Raw genomic sequence first — 16,555 nt, 5'->3', positions numbered from 1 at the left:
CTCGTTCTGCCTTGTTCACGAAGGCTGCGCGCTCAACGCTCCACCGTGCTCGCACGGCACATGCGGGTGTGTGGACACGTGTGTGCATACACACACCTGCACACACACAGGTAGGCAGGTGTGAAAGTGCGTGCACAGCCCTCTGGGTGCATATGCCCCCACGGGCAGGCCTGGCGTGGACACGCCTGTGTGCACGTGTAGTCGTGGCCGCTGACTCGGGCGGGGCAGGTCCCTGGTGCCCTCCCAGCACCGCCGCAAGAGGACAGTGGCTGGACACGGGCCCGCGCGGAGGAGCGGCAGGGCAGTGCTGCCCACCTTCCGGCTCACGCTCCTGCGGGCCCCGCCGGTCCCATCACTGAGCCGGCACTGCCGCGTGGGGCGGAGAGAGGCCCCCGGTCCTCCCAGGGACCCCCGGAGCTGGAGATCCAGCACACGCACCCGGGACTCCGTGGCCACCGTCAGGTCTACAGCTAAGAGCGTGGCGGGGCCCGTGGACGTGGCCTGCAGTGAAGAACCTCGTGGGGCGTGTGCCCAGGCTTCTGGCACCCTCAGCCCCCTTGATGGAGGCGGAGACGGGGTCCGGGACGCGGCCGTGCCTGTGAGGTCACCTGGCTTTCGTGACTTCCTGCTCGCCGCAGCCCCGGCCTCTCTCCAGTTCACTGCGGGGGTGGGCGCGCGCTTGTCTCTTCGTCTCCATCTCGCGAGGGTGCCCCTGACCCCGTGTCCCGGGCGAGGGAGATGCTCGGTCCCTCCCGGGCCCCGCGGCGGCTTCGCACTCAGCTCTCGGTCACCCGGGGCTTGTCTGGGGCTGCACATCCCGTGGGACACCAGGTGCTCGTGCATACTTGGGGGGTGAGCGGGCGAGGTCGGGGTGCCCCGCCCAGCACTGCACCCAGGACACGGAGGATCAGGCTTAGTCAGACCAGGGCTCAGCACTAACACATCCCACGGAACGCCGGGATGGGGAAGGACCAGGAAACTTCCAGAAAGCAGTGCCCCCCCCCGCCTCCCAGCTGAGCTGGAGAGGGAATCTGGCCACCAGGCTGCAGGGGCAGCTGGGGTCAAGGGTGAGCCGTGAGCCGGTGGCCAGCCCCAAGGTAGGGTGGAGCCTCGGCGGGGGGCCAGTCAGTTGTGCCTCGCCCTGAGGGTGAACAGGGACAAGCCCTATCGCGTGTGTCCGTGGGCAGAGCTTGCAGGGGGAGACCTTCCCCCCAAACCTCGACGCCTGGAGCTGCCTCTGAGCTGTGGGCCACGGGCAGTGGTCCAGGATGCCCGGGCCAGTGATAGCCCAGCAGGGCAGGCGCTCGCCTTGCACACATTCAGCCCTGGGTCCATCCCTGGCACCCCGTGTGGCCCCCCGAGCACTGTCAGGAGTGACCCTGAGTGCAGAGACAGAAATAAGCCCTGAGCACCACCAAGTGTGAGCCAAAAAGAAAAATTTAACATTTTAAATTACAAAACAAACAAGTGCCTGGTCCCCGGGCTGAGCGCGCACGCGGGAATCTGGCTGGAAACCACTCCTGGGGACAGTCCACGGTCACCTCACTGAGGACAATGACCTGGCAGAAGCCACCGCTGCCAGGAAGCCTTCCAGGGCTCAGTACTGGGTGGGCAGTACAAGGTGGGTAGCACGGCAGATGACAGATAACCTGTCATCTTCCGTGTGTCTTAAACTACAGCCTGGACTGGTTTGCAGTGTCCACTGCCCATGGCATCCACCCGCAACACTCGGACAATGCTGGAAGCAACAGCGGAAGCTTCTAGAAAGGGCTCCCGCTCGCACACTGCTCTGTGGCCCAGCTTCCATGCCAGTGACGGTGAGAGCAGGGAGAACGGCGCCGAGTTAGGACGGGCCCCCGCGGCTGAGACTGACCCGTGCCAAGTGCAGGCCTCAGGGTCAGAGTGCGTGACCCCGAGGCCAGGCCCTCGGCACAGTCACGGCAACGCAGAGAGGGGCTGGGAACCAGAGTCCTCAGCCGAGCGCCGTCTTGGCAGGCCGTGCCGCCGTCGCTGTGCCGCGCCTCCCGCCAGCGCGGTGCCAACAGGAAACCGAGGCTCAGACTAGGGAGAGACTGGCAGGGCCGTGCCCGCGTCGCCGTCCCCACTGTCCCTGGCTGCACCCCACAGCAGGTCACCTGGGGGGCCGGCCACCGTCGGGGAGGCCCCAGCTCTGTGCTTTGCCAGGTGGTCGCGGGCCCCAGGTCAGTGTGAGTCAGACCCGGCAACCGCCAGAAGCCTCGAGAGGGGCCGGTGGCTGGCCGGCAGGGCCGCTATCAGCAGTGTCCACGGGGGCAGGGTCTGGGAAGGCCACGCCGGGATGACGCTCATTCCATCCAGATCTGGCCACTCGACCCCAGAGGTTCTGCTGGACGGGGAGGAAAGCGCCCTGGGAGCTGACCTGGGCACCCCGCAACCCCACCGGCCACCAGGTGTCCCGTCCCCTGAGCCAGAACCCCGTGCCCCTTCAAGGGTGCGGCCACCACTGGGCGTTAGTTGGCCAGAGGCTCCTGGAGTCAGAACCCAGCGGGGGTTCCCGTGTCCAGAGCCGGGAGAGGTGGGGGAGGGGTGCAGCCCTGCCCCTCCCCCAGCGCTGAGGGTGCCCGAAGAGCCCGGCAGGCCCCCAGCGATTCCTGGCCCAGAAGGGAGAGCAGAAACCCGCAGACCAACCCTGGGGCGGCCCATGACTCCCTTCCTCCCCTCCCGTGTGAATCGGGTCCCCAAGCCGGCTCTGGGCCCCGTCTTGGCACGGCAGCACCTGGCGCCCTAGCCCAAGGGATCCCCCACGCGACCCCCAAGCACAGAGCCGGAGGGGCCCCCAAGTGTGGCTCCTGGGCACAGATGCCACCAAGGCATGTGTGGAGCGGCCACCAGCCCTGGCACAGGGAGCGGGGGCAGGGAAGGGGCGCAGGACACAGAGCACACTCAGACCCTGGGGCGGCAGGGCGGGGTCCGCACATGTGACCCCAGGGGACCTCTTTTAGGTGCCCCCCAGGGTGCCCTCACTGGGCACAGCGCTGTCCCCAGCCGCCCAGAATCCAGCCACGCCCAGCTGGCGTCAGTCTCCAGGGAGCACCCCTGCCCAGCCACCCCTGAAACCCAGCACCCCTGAGTCTTCCTCCGGGTCTCCACCCTGACCCTCTCCTGGCAGGAAGGGCTGTCCTCTGCTCCGCAGCGCCCCCACGCCCCAGAACCCAGGCTCACCCCCAGACTGGCAGGTTCACGAGCCCGCCCACCTGCTCGCCGCAGGAAAGGGGGCTCGAGCCTGTGCCCCCTGGGACGCGGCCGTCCTTCGGCACTTGGCGGGACTCGCTCCAGGAATCCGGAGTGAAAATGTGGGATTTCGCAACTTATGGTATTCTTGAAGGGATGGTCCCGACTTGCATAACCGTCAGCAGGACAGCCCCGCTTCCGGCCCGAGACAAAGCTGTGGGTTTCGCCGGAGCTGGGACCGCACTTGGGACGAGCAGAGAAGATAAATGTCCTTCCAGCTGGAACTGGAGGAAACGTCCTGGACCTGGAAGGGGGGTGTGGCCACAGCGGCACGTATCCGGGACAGGGCAGCCCCCGCGCCTCTGCGGGCGGCCGGAAGGAGGCGGCCAGCACCGGGGCTCGGAGGGGCAGCGCCCCTGCTTGGCGGCTGGAGGCCCTGGTTGCTCTCCTGGCACCGCATCCACCCCAAGAACTCCCGGGTGCAGCCCTAAGCTCCAAAGGTGTGACGCTCCCCCACACACACATGCACACGCACGCACATGCATGCACGCACGCACGCACACACGCATACATGCACACACGCACGCACAAACATACGCACACATTCGCATGCACACACATGCGCACGCACACACACGCACGCACACGCACGCATACACCCACACACATGCGCACGCACACACGCACGCACAGAGGCACGCACGCATACATGCACACACGCACGCACAAACATACGCACACATTCGCATGCACACACATGCGCACGCACACACGCACGCACACAGAGGCACGCGCGCGCACACACAGAGGCGCGCACGCATACATGCACACACGCACGCACAAACATACGGACATATTCGCATGCACACACATGCGCACGCACCCACACACATGCGCACGCACCCACACACATGCGCACGCACACACGCACGCACACAGAGGTACGCACGCGCACACACAGAGGCACGCACGCACGCATACATGCACACACATGCACGCACACGGGACGCAGGCCAGAGCTCGGAGGTGCAGCCCGAACCCTGGGCAGAACCCAAGCCCGCCAGCACGCCGAGCCGGAGTACGACTCAGCCAATAAAAGGAAGGCGGCCCGGCGGGCGCGGATAAGCCCCGAGCACGCCCTGCGGAGGGAGAGACGCCAGACGCGAAACATTGGGAAACCGCAGCTGGAGCTGCTGGAACACGCTGACCCGGACGGCGGGCGGCCGGCGGGGGCGGGCGGGGCGGGGCCGGCGGGGGCGGGGCCACTCGGGGGCGGGGCCTGCGCGGGGCGGGGCGAATCGGGGCGGGGCCTGCGCGGGGCGGGGCGGGGCGGGCGGGGCCGGGCGGGCGCAGCCGCCTCGGCCCGGGGTCTCCTCTTTGGCAGAGCGGGAAGAAGCTCCCAGAACGAGATCAAAGCTTGCGTATTTCCAGCGTCCTAAATGCCACCGGACTGTGTCTTCACCATGAGGAAAGCACGTTTATGCTTTTGCCTCCTGCACCGCAATAGAGAAAACCTTTCCCGGGGGAAAAGAAAGAAAGGAAAAGGCCGAACATCCTCCTCTCCGCGGGGCAGAGCGCGCACCCCGCCCCGCCGCCGTGCCCGCGGCAGCTGCTCAGCCCAGGAGGAGCCGGACGGGAGGACCGGGATGGCCTGCGCTGCGCTTCCCTTCCTTGACAGCCCGTCGCCCCGCTCGCTCGGCGGAGCTGGTCTGAACATCTGGGACTGATCAAAAACCAGTGAGTGTGCAAAAAAAAGCCTCTCCGCCGGGGTCTGGAGCAGACGCAGTGACAGAGAGCGAAGCCCGCCAGCCCCGTCCCGGGAGCAGCACGTGGTTCGGCCCCCAGCAGGCTCTCGGCTCCCCAGCCTGGGGTCTGCGGTGGGGGTGGAGGGGCTTCCCGCGCCAGACCAGCCTTTCCTCATCTGCAGGCAGCCGCCTGCAGGCGGGGACCTCCCTCCCAGAGAACCAGCAGAGGAGCCTTGACCCCCGGGGCCCCACTCCCTCCTCCGGGCTCATCCCTGGCAAGGCGGTTAGATTCCCACAGACATGAAGGGCCACGCGGCTGGCAGCACCTCCGCCGCGGCCCCCATGCCACCCAGTAGCCCCTTCCTCCAGGTGCTCTCCAGATGCCGCCCCTGCCCTGGCAGTGCCTGTCTACGCCTTCACCCCTGGGCAACCCACCCCCCACGTCAACTGCTGGTGTGACTCTAAACACCACCCTGACCCCATGCCCGACCACATCTGGAGGAACTGCAAGCCAGGAGCACTCTTCCGGGGAGCAGCATGGGGGGGCAGGTCAGTCTCCCAGATCCCATCTTACCTGCAGGAAAGAACGAGAACAGGGGGAGTCTGGTGCCCTGCTGGGGGACGAGGGGGTCCCCTGGCAAGGTGATGGGAAGGGGCTCCTCTGTGAGCCCGCTTCCTCCTCTGAAATGGGAATCAGGAGAGAGCCTGAGTGCGCTGCTGGAACCCCAGCCCTGCTGGTATCGCTGGTGACCCCCAATCGAGCCCTGCCGCCCAGGTGTACACGCCGCAGCTGTGACAGTGAGTGGAGCTGATGGCGCAAGGCGCCTGCCAGCCCCTGCCCCCTGCTCCCACACCGGCCCCAGGCACATGCGGGAAAGCAGGTGGTGTGACCCAGCGCCTGGAGGTGGCTCTGCCACCTGGGGCGGGGGGCCTGGTCCCCTGTTCCACAGGACCCGCGCTGTCCCCAGCCCCATGCAAAGCCACCGGTGCGGTGCAGACCCCGGCTGCCGGTCAGGCGGAGCAGCCGCCAGCGGCCAACTCAGACCTGCGGTGGGAGCGATGCTGAGCCGGACACGCTCAGCCGGTCTCTGTCCGCTGAGGCAGGAGAGGGCTGCGGGGCCACGGAGCCAAGCCCTAGACCACACATCGGGCTGAGTCCCCAGACCTGCGCGCACACGTCCCCCGCGTGGGCAAGTCCATCTGGAGCTCTGGAGCCCCCACCGCCAGCCCCCAGCTCAGCCCGGAGCCTCGGCCTCCGCCTGACCTCCGGGGGCGCGGAGCCCCCTCCCGAGAGCTCCGAGGGGCGTGGCGCCGTGCAAGTGCGGGCTGGACGCGCCGTAGCATCTCTCTGGTCCTGCGCCCTGGCACGGCCGGCGCACGGCAAACTCCTGCACCTCCGTGCCAACGGTGCGCGCGCGGGGGCGCAGCAGCCTGCGGCCGCGCTGCCCGGGGAAGGCGGCGGCGGGGAGAGCCCGGCGGGCAGGGGCAGCGACGGCCGCGCAGACCCGCCGCCCGGATGCGAAGCCTCGTCCCGGCCGAACGTCCGGCCCGCTGTGGCCCTGGGCAGGTGGCGCGCGCTGCCCGGGGCATCGCTCCGGGGAGCGCGGGAGGAGACCACGGCCGCCCGGAGCCGCACTTACCTCCGCGGGCTCCCGCCTCCGTCCGAATCCCGGCGAGTCCCGCGTCTCGAGGCCGCAGGCAGGCAGGGAACCAGCTGGGGACCCCAGTCCTGCAGCGCGACCCCGCGCGGCCCCTTTTATAGGCTGCCCGGAGGGGCGCGGCCACGCCCTCCCCCGCTCCTCCGGGCGCTGATAGGGCCGCCGCGCCCGGGCCCCGCCCCGTCCCCCCGCCCGCGGGCCCCGCTCCAAGCCCGCCCGGGGCCCCGCGAGCCCCGCAGACCTGGGGGAGGCGCGCCCGGGTGGCGGGTCTGCCGGGCCGGCCGGGAGGGCCGGGGATCTGGCGTCCCGGGGAGCTGGCCGCAGGAGAGGACGCGCTCAGTCTGACCATAAAAGTCTCGTTTTCATTGAGCTCTTACTAGGAGCCCGGCGAGGCGCCAAGCACTTTCCACCGGGGTTTGCAAACGTCCCAAACCCCGTCTCTGTGGCTCGGCTGGAAAATGGGGTGAGACAGGCGACCTCGTGGCTCGCTTGCGAACGAATCGCGAGGGGCTGTGGGCGCAGGCGCCGACACGCGGTGCCAAATGCGTTCCCTCCGTCCCCACGTGGGGAGGAGCGGCGAGATCACCGTGGCTGGGCGCGCACCCACGCTCGCTCCCGACTGCACGGCTGGCAGGCCTGATGGGTGCAGGCTCGCGGGCCCCGGGATCGTGCCCAGGAAGCCTAAAAGAGCAGCAAACGTCCCATTTCACAGAGCCGAATGCCGAGGCCCCCCCTGCTGGGGCTGGAGCACGGCAGGGGAGGGTCCAAACTGCTCTCACTGCTCTTAGCTCCCGGACAGTCAAACCACTGAGAAGCAGCCGGCGTCTCTGACAGGTAACCCCAGGCCGCTGCTGGAGAGAGGAGGCTGGAGGAACGACAGGACCTGCTGGGTGGGGCCAAGGCAGGAGGGAGCCCCCCGGGCGAGTGGCGACCCTCCGAGTCTCATAGTCAGGAGAGAGATTGGGGAGGGTCAGGGAAGGAAGGGGACCCCCCTCCAGCATCGCTCTGAGGGGGAAGCTTGAGTTGGAAATGGCCGAGACTGGAGCCCCACAGTTCCCCGGGAGAGGCTGGGGTTTGACTCGCTGAGTGTATCCTATGGGGTCACACCCAGCAGTGCTCCAGGGTTACTCCTGGCTCTGTGCTCAGGGATCACTCCTGGTGCCTCAGGAACCACACGGGATGCCGGGGGTCGAACCCGGGTCAGCTGCGTACATGGCAAGCGCCCTCCCCGCTGTCCTGCCTCTCTGGCTCTCCGGGTACCCATAAGCCCGGGCAGTCGGAGGACAGTCACCTGGGCCCACAGCAGCACAGCGGAGCCACACAGCAGAGCCCTTTCCTCCCACAGAACCTTCCAGACCCGCCCGCTCTGCTCCTGAAACCCCACCCGTGCCTGACACCTGACTTCCAGCAGGCACCGACAACTCCCTCGATCCGAGGGAAAGGTCTGGCCTGGCTTTTAAAGGGGGAAACTGAGGCGTGCCACAGAGCACTGGGCTTGGTAGTGTGGCCATGGAGTTGGCCCGGGACCTGCACGCGTTTGGGGGACGGTCATGGGCCCCCGTCCCCACACTCCCAGTGCAGGTATCAGGGAGGCAGCAGGACCCCGCGGGGCGGCTTCCTGCTTCGAGCTCAGAGGTCGGCCGCTGGCCTGCCTGTTAGGCTGGGGTGGGAGCTCCCGGAGCACTCCCTGGCCCTCAGCAGCCTTCCAGGTGACCCTCACCACTGAGTTCCGAGGGGCCAGGGACAGGCCCAGCTCAGGCCGTGACATCTGGGGGCAGTGAGCTGCCCAAGTGCAGAGGGGGAGAGAGAGACAGAGACAGAGATGGAGGGAAGGAGGGAGAGAGAGAGGGAGAGAGAGAGACAGGGAGAGAGAGGGAGGGAGGGGGGGAGAGAGAGAGAGAGAGAGAGAATGGCTCCTCCCCTTCTGTGGCACACACCAAGGAATCTGCAGACATGTTTCAAGCTGATTGTAAAACGGGAGACAGGGCTGGGCGTGTCGCTGAGGGGTGACGTCCCACGCGTGTGTGAGGCCCTGGGTTTGAGCCCTGGCACCGCCATAAAATAAAACGAAATGAAATCCTGAGCTGGCGGAGCCAGAGCGACAGTGCGGCCTGGAGGGCGTCTGCCTCGCATGCAGCCTGGGTCCCCCCCAGGGTCAGCCTGCCAGGAGTGATCCCTGAGCACCACTGGGGGTAGTCCATAAACCAAAACTTAAATAAATAAAATCATCAGGTAGAGAGGTAGGACAGGGGTGAAGGCACTCGCCACACGTGTGGGCACCCAGGTCTGGACCCCGCCATGCAACGCTCCCCCGAGCTCCGGCAGGAGTGATTCCTGAGCGCAGAGCCAGGAGTCACCCCTGAGCATCGCTGGGTTGACCCAAAAAGCCAAAAACCAACCAACAAAAAAATAATTGGGGGGGTTCTACGATTGAACAAGGAATAAAGGCCAGTGTGGCCACCACTGTGTCGTGGACACCCGTGGGCATGGCCGTGCTCAGCACTCTCCAGCTCACACCGTCCACCTAAGGACTGGGGGCTCCCTCCCGGCAGCCCTGAGGCTCCCCAGCAACAGAGAAGGCCAACCCGGCTGATGCCACGTTGTCAGGTAAACAGAGATTCTCCGAATAAGCGAGCGCCAGGCCTCCTTCCGGGCCTCCTGGAAGACACTGGCGGGGACTGCCTTTGATCCGGGCTTCCTGGAAAAAGGATGAATCAGGCAGACGAGACCAGGCAGTGGACGGGGACCCCAGGAGGATGAATGGTCAATGTGTCCTCTGTGCTAAGTACAGTGAGAGCCTTCCAGAAGCTTCTGAGGGGCCCCACAAGAGGAGAGAGCGCCAGAGATGCAGGCAGGAAGGACCAAGTGGGAAGAGAGGGGCTCGTGCCTGGGAGGGGTGGGAGTGCTCCCTCTGCTCCCCAAACCTCTCCCTTCTTCTGGGCTGCCCCGGCTCCCCTTCGGGACCCCAGACACCACCCATTGCTCCCCTGACCAGTGCCCGGCACTGTGACTCCCTCAAGTCACACTTGAGAAATGGAAGCCCAGGAAAGGCAAGGAGGGTCCCTGCTCAGCCCCCGGGGCGGCACCTGCCCCTCCCCCGATCGGGGCCAGAACCTGCCCCTGCCCCCATCTGGGCCGGCACCTGCCCCCGCTGCCCACCCAGCGATGCCGCCCTGAGCCCATCCTCACGTGCTGGCTGGAACCTGCCTCCCGCCGCGGGCTCTGGCGCGGCTCCCAGACAGGCAGGCTCACCCCGCGCCTTGACCTGCCGAGCAGGGGGTGCAGCACCCCGAGTCTCCCTCTCCAAGTCCGCAGCACCCCCCAGCTGAGCCCCCCAGGGCCCCCATCTCGGAGGCTGTTTGTAGGTTCCAGACGCAGCCACGGTGCCAGCCCCGGCTAGGACGGAGGTGAGGGCTCAGCCCCTGGGCAGGGGGCAGCAGCTCCCAGGAGAGGCTGTGGGGGCAAGGCAGGCTGCACCCTGGGGGAGGGACCTCCATGGAGGCTTCTTCGCCCAGGGGGGAATTTCTCTCCTCATGGGGTGTCCGTGGGGAGGGCGCGTGGTGGGAGGCCAGTCTCCTCCCCTGGGTCGTGCTGTCCCGGGACCCCTCCCCTCGTGCCTCAGGCCCCCACACCCTCTGATGGGTTTGTCCCCTTGGGCACACACACACACACACGCATGCACACACACTCGCACACACATGCACGCACACGCACGCACACTCTTCTCGGCCCCGAGTTCTCTCTGTCCTTCCGCTGAGGCAACGCGGCGCTGCCTTCCTGTGGGGCAATGCTGTGTCGGAAGCGGCTTCTTGGGTAAGAAGGTGTCGGAACGTTGACGAAAGGATGCTGTGGCCTTGGGGTGCGAACAACGTGACGGCAGTGCGCAGCGGCTCCTCAGCCAGGGGGTCCCGCGGAAGCTGGGCAGCCCCGCCTCCGCCGGGCTCGGGTCTGTGCTGTGCGCTGCTCAGTCAGCCCCTCCCTTCCCGCAAGCCCGCACAGCTTCCTGATTTGTTCCTTGTTTGGGCCACATCTGGCTGTGCTCGGGCCTGAGTCCACGCTCTGTGCTCAGGGGTCACTCCTGGTTGGTGCTCAGGGGACCAAACAGGGCGCCGGGGATGGGACCCGGGTCGGCCGCGTGCATGGCCAGCGGCTACTCTCAATACAATCTCTTATTTTTTATTTATTTTTTGCTCTTTGGGTCATACCCGGCGATGCACAGGGGTTGCTCCTGGCTCTGCACTCAGGAGTTACTCCTGGCGGTGCTCAGGGGACCATATGGGATTCTGGGAATCGAACCCGGGTCACCCGTGTACAAGACAAACGCCCTACCCACTGTGCTATTGCTCCAGCCCCTCTTCTTATTTTTAATTAATTTTGTTCTTCACTTTCTCTTTGAATCTTCCCCCGCACCTCTTCATTCCTGGGGAAGTGAAACTCTTGGCGACCCTGGCCCCCAGGGAAACGCCGCTGTCTTCCCTTCCTGGTCTGAGCTGCTGTGGTCAGTCGCTCCCCTGGACTGGCCCACCTGCCCGGGACCAACAGAAGTGAACTACTCCCAAGGCTCCATCAGACAGTCAGACGGCTCCCAAAGAGGTGAATGCCAGGGGTGAGTGGGGGTGGCTTTTCTGGAAGATTCTGTCTGGAAGGAAGCTAGCCTCTGCGTGCTGCTCCCTCGCAGGGCGCCCCCTGGTGCGTACAAAGCATCTCTGCACCAGCCAGCGCGTACCCCTCGGCCACCGCCACCCCCTGCACCCCCTCCCTGCCTCATGAACCAGCAACCTCGGAACCCCCGGGCAGGATGCTGGCGGTGCCCTGGCCCCGGGTGTGGCTGGAGTCTTGCAGAGAGGACAGGACAAGCTCCAGGCTGAAGACACAGGCTGGACCCCCACCCCGGCCGCGGGAGGGGCGCAGCTGCGCGCTGGCTGGTGCTCACCCCCTCTGGAACCCGCGACTGCCCTCACAGCCCCAGCCCTGCTCTCACGGGGGTGGTGGGCAGGAGCCAAGGGCCTGGGGCCCAGCCTGCCTGGGGGCTGGCATTCCCCAGTACCCCTGCCTTTGTCGCTGGGACCCCAGCACAGCGGAGCGGGGGGCTCTCAGGGCCAGACCCCTCTCGCGGAGGACCAGACGCGGGACTCCGGCTCACTGGCGCCACCTTCACCAGGGTCCTGACGTCAGAGGTCAGAGGTCAGGTCAGATGCCCTCCGTGGTGGGGGCAGCCGGGGGTCTCCCCGACCCCTGGCAGGGGCAGCGCGGTGTCCAGGCCGCGTATGGGTCAGGACCACCCAGCCGGGCCCTGACTCAGCGCTTCTGCCCCGAGCGCCCCAAGTATTTTTCTAGCAATCAAGTAACACTTTCCAGATGCGGAAGCTGCCCCTCGCCTGCCCTGCCCGGGCTGCCCGGGGCTCCGGGGCGCGGACCCCCGAGTCGGCGCCTACGAGCTCGGGTTGGGGTCACGCTTGCACAGACCTGGGGGCCGCCCGGAGCTGCTCGCACCGGACCCCAGGCCCAGGGTCCCCTCACACAGGAGGAGAGGCACAGGAGGCACAGGAGGCCTTCCTCTGCTCCGCCCCTCTGCCCTCGGCCCCAGGGTTAGGGCCGAGGAGGCCAAACCCGCTGCCCCGCGCTGGACACGCCCCCAGGCCCGCTGCCCCACCCCTGACCGGCAGGCACTGGGCACTGTCCCACCCCTGGCTAACAGCCGAGCGCCTCTGGCCCTGCGGCGGTCCAAGCGTCAGCACGTGCTCCCTTAGGACCGAGAAGGGCCCGTATGACAGTGACAGCTGGGAACGATCACTCCGGACAGGAACTGAGCCTGAAAGGAGGTGCCTGGTATACAGGAGAACCTTTCAGTAACAGTGTTGCAAACCGCAGTGCCCAAGGGAAAGGCGGGGGAGGGGGGAAGGAAAGAGACTGACGGAGGGGGAGGGAGAGGGAGGGAGAGAAGGGGGGGGAGAGAAAGGAAGAAGGCGGAGGGTGTCGGGAGGGAAACTGAGGACACCGGTGGAGGGAAACATACACTGGTGAAGGGACGGGTGTTGGAACATTGTATGACTGAAACCCAGTCAAGAGCAACTTTGTATCTGTGTATCTCAGGGTGATTCACTAGCAAGTGCTCCTGGCTGCCTCCATGGCTGGGTGGGGGGATTCCTGCCAGGTCCGGACGTCCAGGCACCCACCGTCACTGCATCACTGTGAGGGCCGTCTCCGCCACCTCGCCACCATGCCCCAAGCTTCGCCTATGACTCAGGCAGGCCTGCCCCTCTCCCAAAAGTGCACGTCCAGGCATCAGCGTTCCGAATCCATCACCAGGACAGATTTTTTAAAAAACGGGGGTGGGTGGCTGGAGAGGTAGCACAGCGGGTGGGGCGTTTGCCTTGCACGCGGCCGACCCGGGTTCGATTCCCAGCATCCCATATGGTCCCCTGAGCCCCGCCAGGAATAATTCCTGGGTGCAGAGCCAGGAAGAACCCCTGTGCTTCGCCGGGTGTGACCCAAAAAGCAAAAAAAAAAAAACGGGGGTGGGCGGGAGAAACAATGGAGCGGGCGAAGCACTTGCCTTACACGCAGCCGACCCTGGTTCAGTCCCCAGCACCCCCAAGCCCCACCGGGAGTGATGGCTGAGGGCAGAGCCGGGAATAAGCCCTGAGCACAACCAGGTGTGGCCCCCAACTAGAACCAAAATGCACCAGAGCTTCACATGTTTGTCCGTGACGAGAGTACCTGTCTCCCAGCTGTGCCTGGTGCTCAGAGCGCTTGGGTGTCACGTGCCTGCCCGTGGCCGCCTTCGCTCTCCGAGGAGCCTCCGAAAAGCGAAGCCGGACCAAGACGCCCAGCGGGACAAAGGGGAAAAGACCCTGTTTGAGAAAAGGAAAACCAAGGGTCCGGGAGGTGGCTCAGGGCTCGGGAGCGCGCCTCGCGTCCCCGAGTCCCAGCAGGAGTGACCCTCGGACTGGAGTGTCGCAGAGAAGCCGGGGAGTGACCCCAAATAAAAACACACGCAAGCAGAGACCACCATCGGCCACCCTGCCGCACACAGGGCAGCACCGGACTGTGAGGGACACGTCCACGGAGGCTGCAAGCGTGAGTGGGGCCCCCGGGGATGACGGGAGAAGGGAAGTGGCGAGTAGGACCCACGGGCAGCGAGGGCCCTGGGGACAGTGGCTGCGTCAGCTGCCTAGTCTGTCCCTGCTGGGGCCCAGGCCGAGGGCAGCGGCGACAGAGCCCGGGCCGCGGGGTTCGGCCTCATGGGAACAGAGATGAGCCGAAGGGACCCAGGGCAGAGCTGGGCAGCGGCAGCCCCTCCCTGCAGCTCCTCAGAGAGGGCGCAGTTGGCTGAGTCACGCCCGAGGGCCGTCCCTGGGGTCAGAAAGGCCCCCGGTGACGTGGTTCTGCTCCCTGGGCAGAAGGAGCCAGGCTAGGGCGGAGAGCAGAGACCCGGCTTCCCAGATGCTCCGTCCAAGGCAAACGCACGAACGAACCAGCCCCCGGGTGCGGCCAGGCCTCTCCGAACAGTGCTCCACGGAGGCCTAGAGTTGGAGGCACGTCCGAGACCCTCTGCTGGGCTCCTCGTTCCCCGAAGGCCTGGCAGGGCCGGGAGAGGCCGGGGCGGAGGAGTTGGCTGCCCCGAGCCTACCAGGAGGATGCCTTGAGCACCCGGCCAGTGGCCCCCAAACCAAAGTAAGGAGAGGGATGGAGGTGCTGGAGACTCCTTTGCACTCCACGTCTCCGACCTGCCCGGGTGCCCAGCTGCACCCCTGTGCCTCAGTCTGTCCCCGTGCCGTGACCCACACCAGCCTCAGTGCCCAGTGCAGCCTGGCCAGCAGGGAACAGCGGGGACAGGGTCAGGCCAGGATGTGAATACAGATGGTCCCAGTTGTCTTCCTTTGGTGCCGAGGCTCGAACCCAGAGACTCCCCAGCATGTGCCCTTCGATGCGATGCTTTGTTTGGGGGCGGGGGGGGGGACGGCACCGGACAGTGACTGGCCCCCAAGAGCCCCGCACTGAGGTTTTTTTTAAAAATTTTTTTGGGTCACACCCGGCAATGCACAGGGGTTATTCCTGGCTTTGCACTCAGGAGTTACTCCTGGCAGTGCTCAGGGGACTATATGGGATGCTGGGAATCGAACCCGGGTTGGCTGCGTGCAAGGCAAACGCCCTACCCGCTGTGCTATCACTCCAGCCCCCCTTTTTTTTTCTTTTTTTGAGCCCGGCACCGAGTGCAGGAAGGAATTCTTATACCTTGGAGGCGGGGTGCAAGGCCTTTGGGTTCCCCAGACCACGCCCAGCACCCCCGAGGAGGAGTCACGCCTGGTGCAGGGGGCAGGAGGGAGGCCTGGAATGTTCAGGAAAAGTCCGGGCAGGAGGGAGCACAGGCTCTGCCTGTGGGGAGCCAGGTGGAGCCGCGTGACACAGGGTTCCCCGAGCACCACGCGAGTGGTGACCCCTCGAAACTCAAAGGAAATCGCTCTCACGCACGCGGGCAGCTGAGCTCGGCCGCACACATCGCCCTCCTGACCTCTCCTCCCTCCCCCCTAAACTTCCCAGTAAACTTGTTAAACTTAAAAGGAAAGAAAAAGCCCAAAGCAGATTCCACGGGGAGAGCCCTGGGCTCTGGTTTCTATTCCCACACGAGCTGCCAGGACCTGGAGTCCCGGGGGAAGCCGTAGACGCAGACGGGGCAGGGCACACGCTCCACTGCCCAGTGACGAGACGCGCCGAGAGGACAGGGGAAGCCCAGCCTTCAGGAACCTTCACAGACAGGGGTCTTCCCTTCGCCTGGGCGCCCAGACGCGCCCCGAACTGCTCGCTGAGGGTCTGCACCCCGGGAGAGATGAGCAGCAGGGCTCAGAGCCGCGGCACCGCGGGACCTTGCACACGGCCCGCCCGGGTTTGATCCCGGCATCCCGCACGGTCCCGAGCACTGCACGAGTAACCCCCCAGCATCGCAAGGCAGAACAAATGGCAGCCAGCTCCTCCACGCGCGGCTCACCCTGACGAGGCCCCCTGTGGACTCCATGATTTTTTGCTGCTCTCTCTGGGACATATTTCCCCTTTTTTCCTGTTTCACAAAGGGCTGAGCACCCGCTTGGCATGTGGGTGACCGGGTTTGATCCCCAGCACAGAACCATCGTCCTGAGCGCCTCGGGCGTGGCCCGAAAATCTAAAATAGGAACAAAGATCACTGGGAGGTAGGGAGAGAAGCCTCGGGAGTCCACGTGGGCCACCTAGGCCAGGAGTGGGTGCGAGGACAAAGCTCTGAGCGTGGCCGGCATGGCATGGCGTGGCTGCAGACACCACATGGCCATAGGCCCGGCTGCCGAGACAGGCACTCTGGCTTCTGTCCGCAGCCGTCACCTCAGGATGCTGATGTCACCGTCACCTCGTGGGCCACAGAGCCAGGGAGGGGCCTGAGTCTCCTGAGGACACTGTCCAGGGCATCTAGATCAGGGCTGCTCCGCCTCGGCCAGCTGTGGCTCAGGCCGGTCAGCTGACGGGTGGACAAACATGTTTAGTTCAAAGACGCAAATCTTGGCTTTGAAGCAGGCGGCCTCGCCCCGAGCAAGTGGCCCAGGAGCCCGGGCACCAAGACACAGACGGGCGACAAGAAAGCCCACATTCGCCGCCCGCTCTTGGGGCCCTGGAGACAGCGCCGAGGTGGCGGTGGCCCCCGCCGGCCATCCCCTCCCCCACGACGGAGCCGCGGCTACCGGCCAGTGAGACCCGCCAGCTGCTTTCGATGCCGGGATGAGTCGAGCCAACACGCGCACCTCTCCCGTCCCCAAGCCGCCACGCCCCCTCGGTGGGGTTTCTCCAGCGGAGCCTCCCAGCGCGGGCAGAGCGGCAGAGCGGCAGTGGGGCCGCAGACGCGAGCCTACAGCAGCCAACCTGGGCTGGGTCCCTGGCACGCCCCAGCCCTGCCAGGTGAGGCCACTGAGCACGGAG

This window comes from Sorex fumeus, unplaced genomic scaffold, assembly GCF_029834395.1.
Source record: "Sorex fumeus unplaced genomic scaffold, SorFum_2.1 ptg000122l, whole genome shotgun sequence".
In the NCBI taxonomy this organism is placed as follows: domain Eukaryota; kingdom Metazoa; phylum Chordata; class Mammalia; order Eulipotyphla; family Soricidae; genus Sorex; species Sorex fumeus.
Note: the sequence above shows the minus strand (reverse complement) of the source record.